The sequence below is a fragment of the Triticum aestivum genome, chromosome 5A (assembly GCF_018294505.1).
Source record: "Triticum aestivum cultivar Chinese Spring chromosome 5A, IWGSC CS RefSeq v2.1, whole genome shotgun sequence".
Classification (NCBI taxonomy): Eukaryota; Viridiplantae; Streptophyta; class Magnoliopsida; order Poales; family Poaceae; genus Triticum; species Triticum aestivum.
In genome coordinates, this window is record NC_057806.1 from 646,048,455 (window position 1) to 646,067,582 (window position 19,128).

At 46.7% G+C, this 19,128-nt stretch overlaps 1 pseudogene; it reads left to right on the forward strand.

Annotated features, from left to right (window-relative positions):
- The first annotated feature begins 722 nt into the window (after window positions 1-722).
- LOC123108163 (uncharacterized) overlaps window positions 723-19,128 on the forward strand; it is a 32,775-nt pseudogene continuing 14,369 nt past the window's right edge.

The following is a 19,128-nucleotide window of genomic DNA, read 5'->3' on the forward strand; positions in this document are numbered from 1 at the left end:
CTTTATAAAATTACATGAATATCTTTTTTAAAATAAGTGAACATGAACGTTTCCAAAAATATATTACTCCCTCCATTCCAAATTAATTGACACAACCTCTATACAACATCGGGTCGGAGGGGGTAACACCTTTTAAAATTACATGATATTTTTAAAAGGCATGAATACCTTTTGAATTACATGAATATTTTCTAATATACAGGAATAATTTTGGTAAAAAGTTTTCTAAATACATGAACACATTTCAAAACTACATGAACATTTTCTAAAATATCCGGGCACCTTTTGAAATTCGATGACTATTTTCAAAATAAGTGATCAGTTTTTATAAAAATACAAGGTTTATTAATTTTTTGATATGTAGAACTATTTTTTTTACAATCTCGGATTTTTTACTTCTTGTATAGTTAAAATATTACTATTTATTTATATTTGTAACACAGTTCCATTAAGTGAGAGAATTTTTAACACAGTTCCAAATATAGCACTTCTTTTTAACGGGCCGCATTGGTCGGCACTTCGCTCGGGACGGCCATCCGGGCTCGCGCTAAGCGCAATCACTCGTATTTTAGTGGCCATCCCACCGAACAACACATTTGGCCCATTACCAGTTTTCGTTATTTATAAAATCTCCGCCGTCTCCGCATCTTACTCTGACCATCAGCAATGAGTCCGGCATAGCCGCCGCCATCCCAATCCACGTCTCCGGCGACCATCCCACCATGTCTTCACCGTGGAGGCTTTCGTGGGTCGTGCTGAGGAAACACGTCCCGGTGTACAATGAGGACGAGAAAGAGCAGGAGGACGACATCCTCGCACGCGCGACCAAGGATTGGGGGGATATCAAGGATGGGCAAAAAGTTGTAGTAGCTCCCGGGGGTCGGGGCACCCGGTTATCCTATCCGTCTCACCTGGTTGAGATTCGCGCGGTCTTCTGCAAAATTGCAGAGCAGCCGCAGCGTCCGGTTACTTAATCAGTGCGTTTGACCGTTCTAATTGGGGTGCTACTAGGGACTAGTAGACTATAGGTAGTAGCGGTATCCTTGGGCAGCAGGAGCAGCCTACTGCTGAAAAGACTTGTCATAGGAGTATGTTATACTACTTAATACAGTATCAGGTAGCAGGCTACTGTTCCCGACAGCCGCGTCAGGATATGGGCACTAGCGTGCGTGTGAAAAGCCAGGAACAGTAGCGCTAGGTGGAACTCGGTAGAATGATCGAGCTAGCTGGAATTTGATGAATCAATGGTTATACTGCTGTACCTAACTAGAATTTGATGAATGAATGGTTAGCTGGATTAGCAGTCGGGTCTGAGCTCCAGCGGCGATGCATCAAGGCGGGAGTCTTTTGTCCGGCGTGCGGGCGTGAGGAAACTGTTCACCATCGTTTTTGGGGCTGCGCTCATTCAGTCATGTTCTGGAAGAAGCTACGCTTGGAAAAGGGCTTGGAAAAGGGAATTACGGTGGCGACCCCATCGTGTTACAACGGTTCCCAGGGCGTGCTATCAAGGTGGCTGATGGACTGGTTCGCGCAAGCAACAGCAGATGACATGGCGATGATGGTACAGGCCGTGTATGGCTTGTGGCTGGCTCGCAACGAGACGAGAGATGGGAGTAAGATAAAGGAACCACATGAAATCATGAATTCTGTGGTGACTTTAGCAGAAGAATGGAAATCGGTCCATGCAAAGAGATTGGCAGAGAGCAGGCCAAAGAACATAATGAAGTGGGAACCCCCTGAAGAAGGTTGGATCAAGGCAAACTCGGACGGAGCGCTTATAAAGCAGGGTGGAAAAGGAGGCTCAGGTGTAGTTCTGCGTGACCATGCTGGTGCTTTCCGAGGGGTGGCGTGTCAGTTCTTCGGCGCCTCAGCGGATTCAGAGATGATGGAGATTAGAGCATGCAAGCGGGCCATTCAGATGGCGTTGGAGAGGAATGTACAAAAACTGCATCTGGAGCTGGACCATGCCGGCGTGGTGGCAATGTTGAATAACAAGGAACTGGAGCTCTCAGCGGGACGTGGATTTTTAGAGCATATGCACCCAGGCCCTCCTATCCTAACTCTTCAATATTGCTTTAAGATCCGTGCGACACAACTAAGTTTCTATATGAAATTTTCTCTTTTTTGCTTTTCCCACATAGAACATATCTTAAAGTTCAAACCTATGCAGGATGGCAAATCTTTCTAACTAGAATCTAGGATAAATCTTTCAGAATTTTTTGTCCGACATAAATATTAAAAATATGATTTTTCAATCAAACAAAACGTATTTTGTATATTTATGTTTGACAAAAAAATCTGTACGATTTATCCTAGATTCTACTCAGAAAGCTTTGTCACGCCGCATAGGTTTGAACTTCAAGATATATTCTATGTGGGAGAAACAAAAAAGAGAAATATATTTGCACGAATCTTAAAGCAAAAAATGGATGGCTAGATAGAGAGGGCCTGGGTGCATATGCTCTAAAATATATTTTCGGCTCTCAGCGGCGGGGCCGTGTATTGAAGAGATCAAGGGTATGCTCAGAAGCTTTTCAGAAGTTAAAGTAACGTGGGTTAGTAGGAGTGCAAACTCTGCCGCCGATAGGTTAGCGAAATTAGGCTTGAGTGAAGAACTCAACAAAGTTTGGTTTTCTTTTCCTCCTGAAATTATTCTGGAGATTATTTCGGACGAAATTCCCAGCTATGCTTAAGTAATAAAGTGGCGGCTTTGATCCTCAAAAAAAAAGAAAAGAATGGTTAACCTGCTGTACCTAATGACAGTCTACTGTACGTGGTGATGAAACCTAATTGAATGTGTTATGAATCTATCCATGCATGGACCGTCCCTAGTGGGAGCACAGTTATTTTGACCAGGGGAGTTGATGTAGACAAAATAGCAACAGTGACCGATATGATAGGTGAGACAGAATCCATATACTCCACCCGTTTCAAAATATAGCGCGTCCTCGTTTTTCGTGCTTCAACTTTGACCATAAATTTAACCAATGAGACCGGTTGCGGCGGCAACAAAAAAAATATATTTGAAAACTTCTTTTGAATACGAATTCACTTGTATAATTTTTGCTCCCGCCGCAGTCGGTCTCGTTAATTAAATTTATGATCAAAGTTGAATCTCAAAAAGCGTGGGCGCGCTACATTTTAAAACGGAGGGAGTAGTATAGGTTAAACAGTGACCTACACAGACCATTGCCATTTTAAAAGAATTTACCACTCCATCTCTTACTGATTACATAGTCTGCAAATTCATTCTTCATTGCAGGAGGCAAATTTGACAATTTTGACCTCGGGACGAAATCAATTCACGGAATGAACTGCCCGTGAAAGTATTTCACTCCCCTGACCTTTTTGTGTAGCATCCGCCACGCAGGCGCCACACCCTAGGTGTAACGCCTAGCTCGGGGGCGTTGCATGCCAGTCCACCGTGGCGGCCCTGGGCCCCGCACCCAGCAGTGCAGCGCCTCGGAGCTAGGCGCCACACATGTAATGTGCAGCTCCTAGCGCTCGGGCGCTGCACTGTGACTTAGATCCATCCGCGGCGGCCCTCTCTTCCCCCACCCACCCCATTGACAGTTACAGAACAGAACAGAAGAAGCCGCGGCGGCGGCCCTCTCCACTCCCCCTCTCAATCCCCTCTTCCAAATCCATTAGATCTGACGATTTGGTCCGTGGATTCCTTCACCAATCCATCCTAGAAGGTACCCTCCTCCGATCCTAATGTATGTTATTTTGAAGATTTTGAGAAACCTTGTTTGATTTGATTAGATTTGAATATTGCATGTATTATAATCTTGCATGTACCTAATTTAGCAACCCTAGTTTAGTACTCCCTCCGTTCCTAAATATAGGGTGTATAGTTTTTGGCACGAAAAATAAAGAATGCATGTGGAGGGAAAATTTCACAAGTTTTGGGCGAGATTACACCTGACTAATTGGCATGAGAAAATAAAGAAGCTTGCCTAATATAAGGAAATGTGATCGAATCCCAAAAAAAATTATCCATACGAGTGGTGCAACTCAATACACCTTATATTTTGGGTTTTTCCTCAAAAATCTATACACCTTATATCAAGGAACGGAGGGAGTATATTTTATTGAAAAGATATGGTTTGGATACAAAGGTTGACATGTTTTTTTATATGGAAAAGAGATTTGTATTAAATCTTGCATGAAGTAGGCCTAGTTTAGTTTATTTGTGTTGAAATTATATTTGTATATTTGTATTGACAAGAATCCTTTGGATACATATGCTTTGAATTATGTATGTACTAGTCGTACTTTAGTTTATTTGTATTCAAAAGATAATCGTGTTGACAAGAAAGCTTTCTTTCAAAATTGTTAGGATGGTTTGGCTTCTCGATGATCACTGGGACAAACAACACCGGTCGTACGCTATGGTGGTGGAGCAGCGGGTAATAATGAAAGTGGCCGGTTTTATGAATTTCGTGTTTATTTCAAACACAAATGCCCCATATGTAATGTTATGATTTGTTTGTTTGTAGGAGCTTGCACCTCTGAAGCTTCGTTCTCACGGGGTCACCCTTGGGTGGATGCTCTATGATGAGGGATACACACCGTATGTAAGGGAGACATGACTTCTCCCTTTCATTCATATGGTCAGACGGTCGACACCACCCAACAATACTCCAGCACTCATCGCGCTTATTGATCATTGGCGGCCGGAGACACATAGTTTCCATCTTCGGACCCGGGAGATGACCGTGACGCTCCAGGATATTGCTATGATCACCGATCTTCCTATCGATGGGAATCCTCTATGTATGAGTACCGATTCCGATGGGTGGTGCGCGCAGATGTATGCCCTTATCGGTATGGTACCTCCGGAGCCTCGGGAACCAGCAGCAGAAGACAACAAGAAGGAAAGAGTCGCGGCCGGTGCTACTTTCACGTGGATTACTGAGCACTTTGGTACTTGTCCACCTGAAGCTAATGAGGACACGGTCAAGACATATGCTCGTGTCTACATGTGGTACGTGATATCCAGGACTATGTTTGCTGATGGCACAGGCAAGAATGCTCCATGGATGTGGCTGAAGGCGTTGACCATCTTCGTTAGCAATTGGAGTTGGGGTTTGGCGACACTGGCTTACTTGTATAGACAGGTATGAAGTTGTTTCTTTTTCACTTCATTGCTATATTATGAATGCGATCTTGCTCTTAATTCAACCATGTTCTCTTTTATGTGCAGTTGGACGAAGCCTGTTGTAGGTCATCTGGAGGTATTGGTAGTTATTTGCTCGCACTTTCTATATGGACCTGGGAGCGTTTGCCGATTGGACGCCCGAAGACCGCGAAGTACGATGATTGGGACGACAAAGGCGACCCACTACGGCGACCCACTACGGCGACCCACTTGGGCTTACAAGTGGGATGTGTTAAATGAGACGACAGATGATCCCTCGGTTATGTACAAGTTGTACCAGAGCGATCTTGACGCGATCACGCCTAAGCAGGTGAATCGACATTGCATAAGTGATTATAATGCTTCTATTGTAAGTCGATATCAATTTTGCATTCTATCCCATTTTGCAGGTGATATGGGAGCCGTATGGAACAGGAGACAGTTTTGGTAACCCTTTAGAGTTCAGGCTGAATCCTATGTGCACTAGGGATAGGGATCTCTGGCGTATGCGGTGCCCACTCATATGCAACTGGGCGGTTGAGCTTCACCCCCCACATCGAGTGCGCCGTCAGTTTGGTTTGTTCCAGGCACACCCGCCGGAGTGGGAGGACAAGGACAAGTTGCTACACGCGTAAGATATAATTAACCTTGAGCACTTAGCAGCTTCTCGGCGGTTTCGATGCTGCTAATATTATGTTTCTAACTTGCAGGTTGGATAGGAAAAGGCAGCGGAAGATCAAGGATTGGGACAAGCATCACAGGAAGTATGTCGTACAGTTTGCGCTTAGTGTGGAGTAAGCTAGGGCGGGAAAAGGAGTCCAGCTTCGTGAGCACTGCCCGATCGCGTTAAACAACTATATCACATGCTTTCTTGCAAGTACCCATGTGGAGGTATGCAAGCCGGCGTATGCTGAGGAGATTTTGGAAGAACCCACCGTTTTGATGAGGTAGCCCAGCACCAGTACAACGCATTAGTCAGGAAAGGCAATTCAGTGATCCCTTCAGCTCCAATGATGAACTTTGTGGTATTTGCCCTCTTTGCTTTTCATTCACACTATTCACATCTTCACCTGCCTAACACATTAATACCATTTCTGTTCATAGCGTGCCCAGATCAAGAAAGCAGCTGATGAGACCGAGACTATTCTTGAAACAACCCCGACTGGCAAAAGCGATGGGGAAGGTACACTTCGAGCATTCATCAAGGTTCACATCTCCTTCAAACTAGCACTTAACATGTGTTGCTACGTTCGATGTCTCATTCACTTGTACATGTTGCAGCGCCAGGGCCAAAAGTTAAGGCGGCTATCAAACCTTTTCGGTTGTCATGACCCCGAGTATGTATCACCAGAACGGTCTAGGTCGGCGACACCATTAGATCCCGCTTCGGGGCAGGGCCATGGTGATCATTTGGAGGATAAGGATGTGGGTGTGGTCACCCAAGAGGTATGGCATGAGCATATATATCCAATTGTTGATGCATTGCTAACTATATCCTCACACACAGTCTTTCCATATCTTTTGTTGATGCATAGGTTGCTGATGATATGACCTTGGGGACGTACCAGGTTAGGTACGCATACAGGTTAAAGCCTAGGACGGGAATCAACAAGTACACACCTGAAGACTTCACCCAAAGAGGCAAAAGGACGGTCGGCACCTCGCGGATGGTGGCTTTGGATGACTATTTGGATGACGATGTCGATGACATGGAGGAACCGGAGCCGGAGCGGGAGCGGGTTCCTCTTCCTAGGAAGGTGAAGAAGTTAGCCAGCAAGAGGGGGGGGGGGGCAGCCAAAAAGCGCTCAGGGAACTAGTCATCATCCTCTATTTGTAATGTTGAACTTGAAGTGGTGGTAGCTTGTAGTAATGTGGAACTTGTTATGTCGGTGAACTTGGAGTTGTGGTAGCTCTATGTTGAACTTGATCCTCTTTGTATGTCTTAGTTATGTTGAACTTAGAGTGGTTGTCTTAACAATGTTGAACTTGATCCTCTATGTTGCACTTGATCCTCTATGTTGTGGTAGCTCTATGTTGAACTTGATCCTCTATGTCACACTTGTTGTCTTAATAATGTTCAACTGTGACTGAAATGTGAACTTAAAGTTCCTGACTGCTTATTCTAGGAAATGTTGCACTGTGCCTGAAAATGACCAAGTTTGCAAGTTACAGCCGCGCAACACCTAGCACGGAGGCTCCACACTGAGCAGTGCAACGCCTAGCTCCTGGGCGTTGCACTGCTCAGTGTGGCGCCTCAAGGCTAGGCGTTGCAGCGGCTGTACCTTGCAAACATTTTGTTTGCTCTCTGCTTAGCTCATCCCAGGAGTGCAACGCCTCGGCGCTAGGCGTCACACTGTACAGTGCAGCGCCTAGCTCTGAGGCGTTGCACTCCTGGGATGAGCTAAGCAGAGAGCAAACACTTTGTTTGCAAGTTACAGCCGCTGCAACGCCTAGTCCGGAGACGCCACACTGAGCAGTGCAACAACCTTCAACTCCGGATCCGTCCATAGTTGAACTCCATGGTACTCCGGCCATTGTGATTGGTCAAAGTATGGGTGAAAGCGGGGAGCCCATGTTTTCTTGACCGTCATGATTGAGAACTCCAACTCCCTCACGGTGCGTGGGTGATTGATGTCCACATTTCTAACGTGACCGGCGGTATACAAGTGTGAGCATGAGAGATGAAGTAGCAATGGCCTCCCGCAAGAGCAATCACATTGTGTTAACGACACCTTGAAAGCCCGACCTCCATGTTGCTGGCCATCGTTTGTGGTTCCTCCTAACTCTTTCACTTCATACTTCCACTCTTCGTTGTCATATAATATAGCTTCGTCTGAGTCCGCCTTTCGTGATTGAAATTCTAACCATTCATCAATCTTGGGTGGGAACTTGTACTTGTACTTGCGCGGGTTCTCACCCGCTATCTATGCATCAGTTTCCATCGAGTACTTTAGAAAGTACGCATTCATCTTGTCAAATGTGTATTGAACTATTGCCGTCGCGGGTAATCCACGTGCACCTTTGAGCACCCAATTGAAGCATTCGGCCATATTGCTTGTCATTTGACCGTATCCCCGGCCATCTTCATCAAAAGCACGCGCCCACTTGTTTCGGTGTTGAATGTGCCTATTGATAAAGTCTTGACCCTCGGGATCAAGTTTTTTGTGTGCGAGCAATTTGTTCAACAAAGTGGCGAACCGCTTCTCAGAGAAAGCGAGCTAACAATCTTGAAGATCATCGGCCAACTCCTTAAGGCCACATGCCCTATAGAAGTTCGAACAAAAGTGCATCATGCACCATCGATGGTGCAATGGAGCATGCCCGGGAATGTCAATCTCCACCGCGTTGAGAATTCCTTGATGCCGATCCGATATGACACAAATTTCCCTTTGAGCGGGTAACACCTTCGTCCTCAAAAGATGCAAAAACCACTCCCAGTTGTCATTGTTCTCCGCCTCAACCAAAGCAAATGCCAATGGCAACACCCGGTTATTGGCATCACTTGCTATCGCAACCAACAAGGTGCCCTTGTATTGTCCGGTCAAGAACGTTCCATCAATGGTGATAACCGGCCTACAGTGTTCGAAAGCCCTCACTCATTGTGTAGGATCGAAGTATGTCTAGAGGGGGGTGATTAGACTACTTGACCAAATAAAAACTTAACCTTTTCCCAATTTTAGTTCTTGGCAGATTTTAGCTAATTTAGGACAAGTCAAGCAATCGTCACATAATTCAAGCAAGCATGCAAAGAGTATATAGGCAGCGGAAAGTAAAGCATGCAACTTGCAAGAATGTAAAGGGAAGGGTTTGGAGAATTCAAACGCAATTGGAGACACGGATGTTTTTCCCGTGGTTCGGATAGGTGGTGCTATCCTACATCCACGTTGATGGAGACTTCAACCCACGAAGGGTAACGGTTGCGCGAGTCCACACAGGGCTCCACCCAAGGGTAACGGTTGCGCGAGTCCACACAGGGCTCCACCCACGAAGGGTCCACGAAGAAGCAACCACCCACAAAGGGTCCACGAAGAAGCAACCTTGTCTATCCCACCATGGCCATCGCCCACACAGGACTTGCCTCACTAGCGGTAGATCTTCACGAAGTAGGCGATCTCCTTGCCCTTACAAACTCCTTGGTTCAACTCCACAATCTTGTCGGAGGCTCCCAAGTGACACCTAGCCAATCTAAGAGACACCATTCTCCAAGAAGTAACAAATGGTGTGTAGGTAATGAACTCCTTGCTCTTGTGCTTCAAATGATAGTCTCCCCAACACTCAACTCTCTCTCATAGGATTTGGATTTGGTGGAAAGAAGATTTGAGTGGAAAGCAACTTGGAAAGGCTAGAGATCAAGATTCATATGGTAGGAATGGAATGTCTTGGTCTCAACACATGAGTAGGTGGTTCTCTCTCAGAACATATGAGTTGGAATGGTGTATGTGTTCTGATAGCTCTCTCTTCGAATGAAGAGGAGGTGGAGGGGTATATATAGCCTCCACACAAAATCCAACCGTTACACAGTTTTCCAATCTCGGTGGGACCGAATCAACAAACTCGGTCGGACCGAAAATGTAAACCTAGTGACCGTTAGAGATTTTCGGTGGGACTGACATGCAACTCGGTAGGACCGATATGGTTAGGGTTTGGGAATAACGTAATCTCGGTGCGACCGATTACACAAACTCGGTGAGACAGAATTTGGTAATTAGCTAACCAGAGAGTTGGTCAGGCAAACTCGGTGGGACCGATTTGCTCTTTCGGTGAGACCGAAAAGTTACAAAGGGGAAACACTGAATTTACATTGCAATCTCGGTGGGACCGATTCGCTCTTTCGGTGAGACCGAAAAGTTACGAAAGGGAAACAGAGAGTTTGCAACCCCATCTCGGTGAGACCGAGATCCCTATCGGTAGGACCGAATTGCTAGGGTTTGGCAGTGGCTAATGACAAGTGAAACTCGGTGGCGCCGGATAGGAAGAATCGGTAGGACCGAGTTTGGCTTAGGGTTTAGGTCATATGTGGATATGGGAAAGTAGTTGAGGGTTTTGGAGCATATCACTAAGCACATGAAGCAGGAGGCTCATTAAGCAACACCTCATCCCTCCTTGATAGTATTGGCTTTTCCTAAAGACTCAATGTGATCTTGGATCACTAAAATATAAAATGAAGAGTCTTGAGCTTTTGAGCTTGAGCCAATCCTTTGTCCTTAGCATTTTGAGGGTTCCACTTTCACATCCATGCCATGCCAATCATTGAGCTTTCCTGAAATAATTATCTTGGAATAGCATTAGCTCAATGAGCTATATGTTGTTATGAATTACCAAAACCACCTAGGGATAGTTGCACTTTCACATTGCTCGAACGCCCAAAATGCACGGCCAAATACTCGGACTTTCCTTCCTTCATGAACCGTTGTTTGGTGCCCATGAGGCTCGACCACATGAACCATGCCCGGGTTTGTGGCGGCCATGGCTAACAACAACCTAGGGATTCGGTTGTATGCTTCCTCCCAAGTACCATACAACATCTTAAATGCGGCTTGCTTCGCCTTCCATGCCTTGCCGTACTTCACCTTATAATGAAAGATGGCTTTCACAAGGTCAATGACATGTTGGACGCTCATTGTTGGAAGTGTGGATATTGAGTTGGAGAGCCTGTAAGCGATGAACTCGGACGTGAGTTGTGGTCTTGGGACACAATCTTGCCATCCACCCTTTTGCCTCGGCACATGTGAGTTGGCACACAACTCACTACGTGCCAAGTGGGACCTCCTTTCCATGGTCTTGCACGCACAATCCACAGACATATTTCATCTTCACATGCACATGCAACCGTGTAGCGCACATTGACGTCCGAGTGCACCACCTTGTGTGGACGATAATGTGTAACCGAGTAGTTGTCGAGCCACATCTTCAATTCCAAGAAGGTTTCGAACTTAGACCCTTTAGCAATCCGGTTCTTGTCGTCTCCCAAATCATGGTGAGAGCTTGGACTAACCCCAAGAGATATAGATTTGCCACCATCCACAACAGCTTCATCCGCAAGACTAACATCCTTGAACAATGGTGTCTTGTGATCCCGACCGAATACCTTCTCAAAAGCTTCGGCCTCCTTCACCGTGAACCCCTCCTCATTAACTTGTTCATCAGGACCTTCGTCATCCGAATCCGATGCATATGCACAGGAAAAAGGGATGGAATGGTCCATTGTCTCTTGCAAATGATATTTGTCAAGATCACCCACATTGTTGTCATGGAGATCAACTTCATTGTCATTGTCCGCATACTCATCATTGTCCTCTTGCAAAGCTTCATCTTGGTTGTTTGTAAACGGGCTCAATGTTGGCCTCACTTCTTGGGTCAAAAGAGGTTCAAAAATTTCATCTCGCTTCAAGGGTGGGGGGCTGCTAGCAACCAAAGGGGAGGGTTTTCGGTTCAAGTCCAAATGCAAACTTGAATCAACCTTCTTCGTTGCAGATAACTCAAGAGCCTTGTCAAGTGAATCGGCCACCGTTTCCTTGTATGCAACCCAACATTGCTCCGAGTTGACACGCATTGTCTTCCAACGGATGTGCATTCCAAAACCTACATTATGCCTTCCCTCCAACTCAACGATATCACTAGGGTCCATCCAATTCAAATCGTTCCTCACTTGTTGCAAGAGCTCCGCATAGCTAGGACTACTATCAAACACCATATCAAGCTCATCCGGGTCCGGTTCAATATTGCCTTTCAAGAAGGCGTCTTTGTCCCCATGATGAACAAACACACATGTTCTTCCCATCCCTATAAGCATTCAAACAACACAACGTAACATTGCTTCCATGAGTACTAATTTAAGGATTAACACGGAATACAAACCCTAAAATATATATCAAACAACAACCCTAATCCTAACCATAACCCTAACCCTAACAATAACCTTAACCCTAACCATAACCCTAACAATAACCCTAACCCTAACCATAACCCTAGCACCAACATAAGAACACCCATAAGAATAACCCTAACATACTAACAAAGCCTAATCATAGGAAATTGGCAAACAAAGATCTCACATCTCCATGCAAATCTCTAGATCCAAACAAAACTAGGGTTTCCCCAAACTAGCATTACTTGGATCAAAACAAGGGGATCGGAGAAGATTACCTTGAGGGAGGGTTTGACTTCAAAATCCATGGACAAATTCTTCAAATTTGTAAGATTTGGGAGAGGATTTGAGAAGGGGAGAGAGTAGGAGAGGGGTCAAAGCTCGGGTTGGGGTGTGTGGGGTGGGGGGAGTGGGGGAGGGGGGGCGCAACCCCTATCTAAGTCACAGTGTAGCGCCCGAGCACTAGGCGCTGCACATTACATGTGTGGCACCTAGCTCGGAGGCGCTGCACTGCTGGGTGCGGGCCCAAGGGCTGCCACGGTGGACTGGCATTCAACACTCCAGAGCTGGGCGTTGCACCGTAGTATGTGGCGCCTGTGTGGCGGGCGCTACACAAAAGGGCCAGGGCCGTGAAATAGTTTCACGAGCAGTTCATTCTGTGAATTGATTTTGTCCCGAGGTCAAAATTGTCAAATTTGCCGTTGCAGGACAGGGCACAGATCGCCAAGTCAGACACTATAGTTGGACGGCGAGGATAGAAGGGTGTCCCGACACCCGTGACCTAAAAATCCTGCCTCCAAGGATGGGTCCTGGATACCGGACCAGTTCTCCCTCGACCTCCACCTCGTCGAGCCGCTGGAGCTCTCCACCTTGTCCGTGCGCGCCAAGACCGAGGCGCAGGAGCTCGACGTCGCGTGCCTCCTCGAGTCCGTCGTGGATAACTTCCTCGTCATGATTCTGGTGTTCGGCGACAGGTACTGGCTCGTCTATGGCGCTGCCAAGAACTCGCTCTCGCCGCTCCCCGCCACCATGGACTCCTTCACCGGCTGCGACTTCGCGTCCAGAATTGGCAAGTCCTTCCTCTTCCTGAGGTGTTGCCGTGGAGGGGCATTCTCTTCCAGTGGTCAAGCCATGACCCTGGCAAGAAGTGGACAAAGCAGGAGGCGCGCTTCAACCAGCATATCCTGCTGCCGTGCAAACACACCAAGCGGCTGGCGTACGAAGCAGACGTGGCCTTCACTTTCAAAGGGAAGGTTTTCTGGGCCGACCTCCTGCTTGGTGCCATCGTCTGTGACATGCTCTCCGCCGGCGCCGGCAAAGACGGCGGCCACATGCAATTGGACTTCATCCATCTTCCCAAGGAGTGCCAAGGCCGTGACTTCTCGCACGCTTACCCCAAGGACCGCCGGACCATGGGCCAAGTGGGGGACTCCATAAAGCTCATCTCCATCGTCACCACCAACGGCGAAACCCCCCGCGACAACACGCCCCCCGCTGACGTGGTGCTGTGGAGCTGGACCTTGTCACCGGATCTCCGCTCGTGGACCAGGGATGGCGACATGGAGCTGCCCTTGCTGCTGCTCTGGGAGTCCGAGGCCTACAAGCGGGAGAGGTTGCCGGAAGCGTGTTTGAAACGGTCTTATACCGATCGTATTATAATCTAACTTTGTATTGTTGGTCTTATATATATACGAGATATGTGGAGGCTATGCCCCATGTAACCCTAAAACCAAACTTGGTAACAACGCCTCTTTTCTCATCGCGCCGTTGCCCCTCCTCGCAGCCGCGCTGATCGCCCGATCTCTTCTCGAGTCGCCACCTGATCTCGCGAAACTCCTGATCGATGGCGTCTGGGTCATCTTCCGCAGCGATGCAACTAGCCATTATCGGCCCCGTGGTGACGCCCCGGCCACGATGGCGCCAATCCCGTCCATCGCGCCCTCCCTTGGCGTACGACTGGATCGCGGCAACTTCCCACTATGGCGCACCCTCACCGTGACGCATCTCTCCGGTGCCTCTCTCCATGGCAACCTCGACGGCTCCGTCCCTGCCCCACCCACAACCATCTCCTAGGGGGCGGGTGATGCCGCCACCACTGTGGCAAATCCTGAGTATGCAACATGGTGGATGCGGGACCAGAAGGTCCTCGGGATGCTCCTCTCCTCCATGATGGAGGACATTGCCTCTCAGCTGATTAGCTGCAAGTCCGCTGCTGCTGCGTGGACCTTCATCCATGCCATGTTCAGCGCGCAGAACTGTAAGTGCATCTAGTGCCACCCCTAGTTGGTTTTGGAGTATTGACGACAAACCTAGTTGAGGGACTAATGTGTTTGTGAGAATTGCAGGATAACACAGGTAGAAGTCCCTCATTGATTCGGTTTTCCTACCAAAGATGACCCCTAAAAATATATGAAGACATTGAAGTGAAAGGTGGTATGTGAAGATATTCACATTGAAGACTATGACAAGAGAAGACATCACATGAAGCCTATGGAGCTCGAAGACTCAGATCTTTCGTAGTTCTTTTTCTTCTTTATTGAGTCATAGGAACCACCGTACTGTTAAGTGGGGTCTTAGAGAACCAGTCAGAATGACTGAAGTGATGCTTAACCAAAACCTATGTCTTCGAGTGAAGACTATGAGAGCGAATCTTGTCCAGAGTCGGACAAGTCAGCTTTGCTTGTAGCCCAAGTAAAGTTGCCGTGTGTGTTTGAAATCTGACCGTTGGAACACGTGTCAGTTCCTTAGTGACCCAGGGTCATTTTGGACAAATCAGGTCGGGTTGCCTAGTGGCTATAAATAGCCCACCCCCTACAACCATAAACGGTTGGCTGCTCAGAGTTAAAGTACGGCTTTTGTCGTGTGAGAGCAACCCACCTCGAAGCCTTTGAGAGAGAATTCCTTGTGAGGATAAAGCCCTAACCACCCAGAGCCAAAGAGTGTTAGGCATCACTTAAGTCTTCCTGCCTGTGTGATCTGAAGACTTATTACACTTGAGGACTGTGAATCCTCCAGCCGGTTAGGTGTCATGTTCTGAGCATCCAAGAGTCATTGTGGATCGCCGGTGAACGAAGTCTGTGAAGGTTTGGGAGTCTACCTTGAAGACTTACCAGAGTGATTGGGCGAGGTCTGTGTGACCTTAGCTCAAGGGGAATACGGTGAGGACTGGGTGTCCTGAGCTGCGTGTTCAGGACTGGGTGTCCAGGACTGTGTGTCCTCAGGTTTAAATACCTAGCCGCCCTAACCAGACGTACAGTTGTCACAGCAACTGGAACTGGTCCAACAAATCATTGTCTTCAACGAGTCACTGGTTTCATCCTTCCCTTCCCTTTACTTACTTTTGGTCCTTGTGAAGTCATCGTATGATTGCACTATCTTTTGTCTTCACTGAGTGACTGCTTGTTCTGATTGGCTTCTTAATATCTTCCTACCTGATCCTTACTACCTAGCTGCTATTAGTCATTGTGCTTTCACTTCATTGAATACTTGACTATGGTTTGCCTAGTGTAGTCTACCTTCCGTTGCATGGTAATAGGTTTATTTCTATTGTTTGTCTTCGAAACTTCCATGTTTTGAAGACTTTCATAAAAATCGCCTATTCACCTCCCCCTCTAGTCGATATAACGCACTTTCAATTGTTATCAGAGCAAGGTACTCCCTTGTTCTGTGTGATTCGGTTTAACCACCTGGAGTTTTAGCTATGTCGACTGCAGGGATAATTAAAGTCTCCGCTGCGTGCCCCGTCTTTGATGGAACTGAATATCCCTACTGGAAGAATAAGATGCGCATGCATCTTGAAGCCATTGACATTGACCTATGGTATGTCGTCAAGAACGGCGTTCCCAAGGCTGGAGAAGGTGTCACTGCTGCTGACGTCAAGAAGTTTGTTCAACTGGACTCTACTGCCAAGAATATCATCTGTGGTCATCTGACCAAAGGATAGTATGGCCGCGTGAGTGCTTTGGAAACATCTAAGCTAGTCTGGGACTGGCTCTCCAAGGTCAAGGAAGGCGTCTCAACTCAGAGAGATCAGAGAATCAGTGTCCTTCGCAACCTCTTCAACCGCTTCAAGAGAAATGACAACGAGAATGTCCAGCTCACGTTTGATTGACTCACTAACATCACAAATGAGCTTCAAGCTCTCGGCGCCACTGAGATCACCAAGCATGAAGTCGTCAAGACACTCCTGAGATCACTTGACAGCTCGTTTGACACCCTAGCCCTGATGATTCAAGAATGTCCGGACTTCAAGACAGTCGATCCGTCTGACATACTTGAGAGGCTCAACACACACGAGTTTCAGCTTTCTGAGAAAAGAGACATCTACGGTCCCAACTATGGGCGAACTCGTGCCTTGAAGGCAAAAGCTGTCTCCACATCTGAAGAAGAATCTGACAGCAGTTCTGATGATCCTGAAGACATTGGAAAGGAGCTTGCTATGCTTGTGACAAAGTTCCAAAAATTCACCAAGAAGAAAGGCTTCAGAAAGTCTTCACGATCAAGCTCAAGGAATGATGAAGCTTCTGCTCATGACTACAAGAAAAGATCATGCCACAAGTGCAAGAAACCTGGCCACTACATCTCTGAGTGTCCGCAGTGGGACAATGAGAACAACAAGAAGAAGAAGAGCAAGGAGTATGACTCTGACGACAAGAAGAAGAAGAAATACTCAAAGTCTTCTTCCAAGTCTTTCTCCAAGTCTTCATCACACAAGAAGAGCTCATCTGGCAAGGCACGTGCGTTTGTTGGCAAGGAAATGGATTCAGAGGAGGAGTCCGCTTCTGAGGAGGCGGAGGTGGAGTCTGAGGAGGAGTCTGATTCTGGCATTGCGAGTCTGGCTACAACATATGTTGCCAAGTCCATCTTCAACACTGAAGACAATGACTCCATCACCGACACCGATGCAAATGACAAGGGCTACTCCGCTCCTACCTACTGCTTCATGGCACGCGGTGCCAAGGTAAACACACGCACTACTCACTATCAAACATCTAGTGACGATGACTCTGATTGTGGTTCCAAACCCAGCTACAAAACACTCGCTAAAATTGCAACTGAACAACAGAAAACCATGGAACACATTCAAAAACTGTTAGACAAAAGCGATGATCTGTTAGACGCTGAAATGACTCGATCTCAGTCCTTAATTGAAGACATAAAAAATCTTCACGTTAAGTATGAGGAACTTGAAAGTCGTCATGAAACACTCTCAACAGCTCATGAAAGGCTTTCCTATGATTATCTTCAAAGGAAGCAAGATCTTGAGAAATTGAGAGCGGCTCATGAAGATCTTCAAAAAGAAAATGAGTCGCTTCGCGCCGAACAGTTCAGTTCAGCTCAGGAAGGATTTGAACCACCATGTCTTAAATGCATTGAGCGTGATAATGCTACTTCTATTGCTGAATGTTCTACTGCTGTTACTGTTGCAATATCTTCAACTGTTGATGTGGGAACTAACCCCTCTGCTGAGGATACCACTGCTATTGCTGATGAGAATGCTAGGTTGAAGACATTGCTTGAAACAGGGATGTACAAAAGTCTCAAAGGGCATCAGACACTATGTGATGTCCTCAAAAGGCAGATCCTGAACCGAAACCCTAGGAAAGAGGGTGTTGGGTTCGAAAGGAAAATGAATGCTGATGGCTCTTACTGGAAACCTGAGCAGTACCCCAAAACCACATGGGTTGCTGCAAAGGAACCTTCAGCAGATCCATCCACTCTATCTGGCTTCAATTGTGCTAACCCCATTGTTATTGATGAATCCTTTAATGCAAACTACAAACTATTTAAGAATCAGAATGGTGAAGTGTTTGCCAGGTATATTGGTACTAACTGCAGGAATGGACCGTCTATGAAGAAGATCTGGGTGCCGAAAAGGTGTTTGGAGAATCTTCCTGTGAATGTCATCATGACACCACAGGTGAAGAAGACAAACCCCAGACCACAGTCTTCATACGGTCCAAAGGCTTCATACAGACAGAGGACTCACCTGAGTCGCACTAACACAAATGTTTTGCAGGGAAGCCATACTCAGGCCTATGAATATGAGCGCGGTTCATCAAACCGCCATGTTCATAAGACCAAGAACTATTCCGCTTATTCTTATGAGTACTATTGTTCACCTGCAAGACTTTTTGCTAGGGCTCCAAAGCCAAAGTTCTCAGATGCTGCACTTAGACTTATCGCTTGTAAGCCACCCTTGAAGATGTGGGTGGCTAAGAAAGCTTAACTCTCTTTTGCAGGGACGGGTCTCCAGCAGAAAACCAAAATCGTCTGACACTATTGCTGGGGACCTTAAACATCTTGTAGGGCGCAAGATCAAATGCCCAAATGGTCTTATTATGTACTTCGTTCCTGAATCGCTTGCTACTCGCCCTATCAGTCCAAATCTTGATCTAAGCTTTCATAACCCACTGGTTCGTCAAATGTTTTTGCTTCACAATTCTCTTCGTGAAGCCTATCCCCCTAACTGCACTGTTGGGTACGACACCAGCTGCTTCAGAATGGATTATTGATAGTGGGTGTACCAATCACATGACTGGCAAGAGAAGCCTTCTTATGGACTCAACCTTACGTCCATCCGACAAGATTCACATCACATTTGTTGACACTAGTAAAAGTAAGGTATTGGGTCTAGGTAGAGTTGCAATCTCAAAGGATCAACACATGGATAAAGTCATGCTTGTTGAATCCCTTGGTTTCAACTTAATGTCTGTCTCAATGCTTCGTGATTTAAACATGATCGTGATGTTTGGAAAATATCGTTGCCTTGTTCTAATGGAATCTGACAAGTCTCTAGTGTTTGAAGGGTATCGGAAAGATGATTTGTACGTGGTAGATTTCTCAGCAGGACCATAGCTTGCCGTATGTCTTCTAGCAAAAGCTTCAGAATGCTGGCTCTGGCATCGGAGGCTAGGGCATGCTGGCATGAGCAACCTCCACACCCTTGCAAATAAGAAGCATGTCATAGGCATCGAGGGCGTCAAGTTCAAGAAAGATCACTTATGCGGTGCCTGTGAAGCAGGAAAGATGACGAGGGCCAAGCACCCCTCGGAGACAATCATGACAACAACTCGACCCTTCGAACTGCTCCACATGGATCTCTTCGGTCCCACTC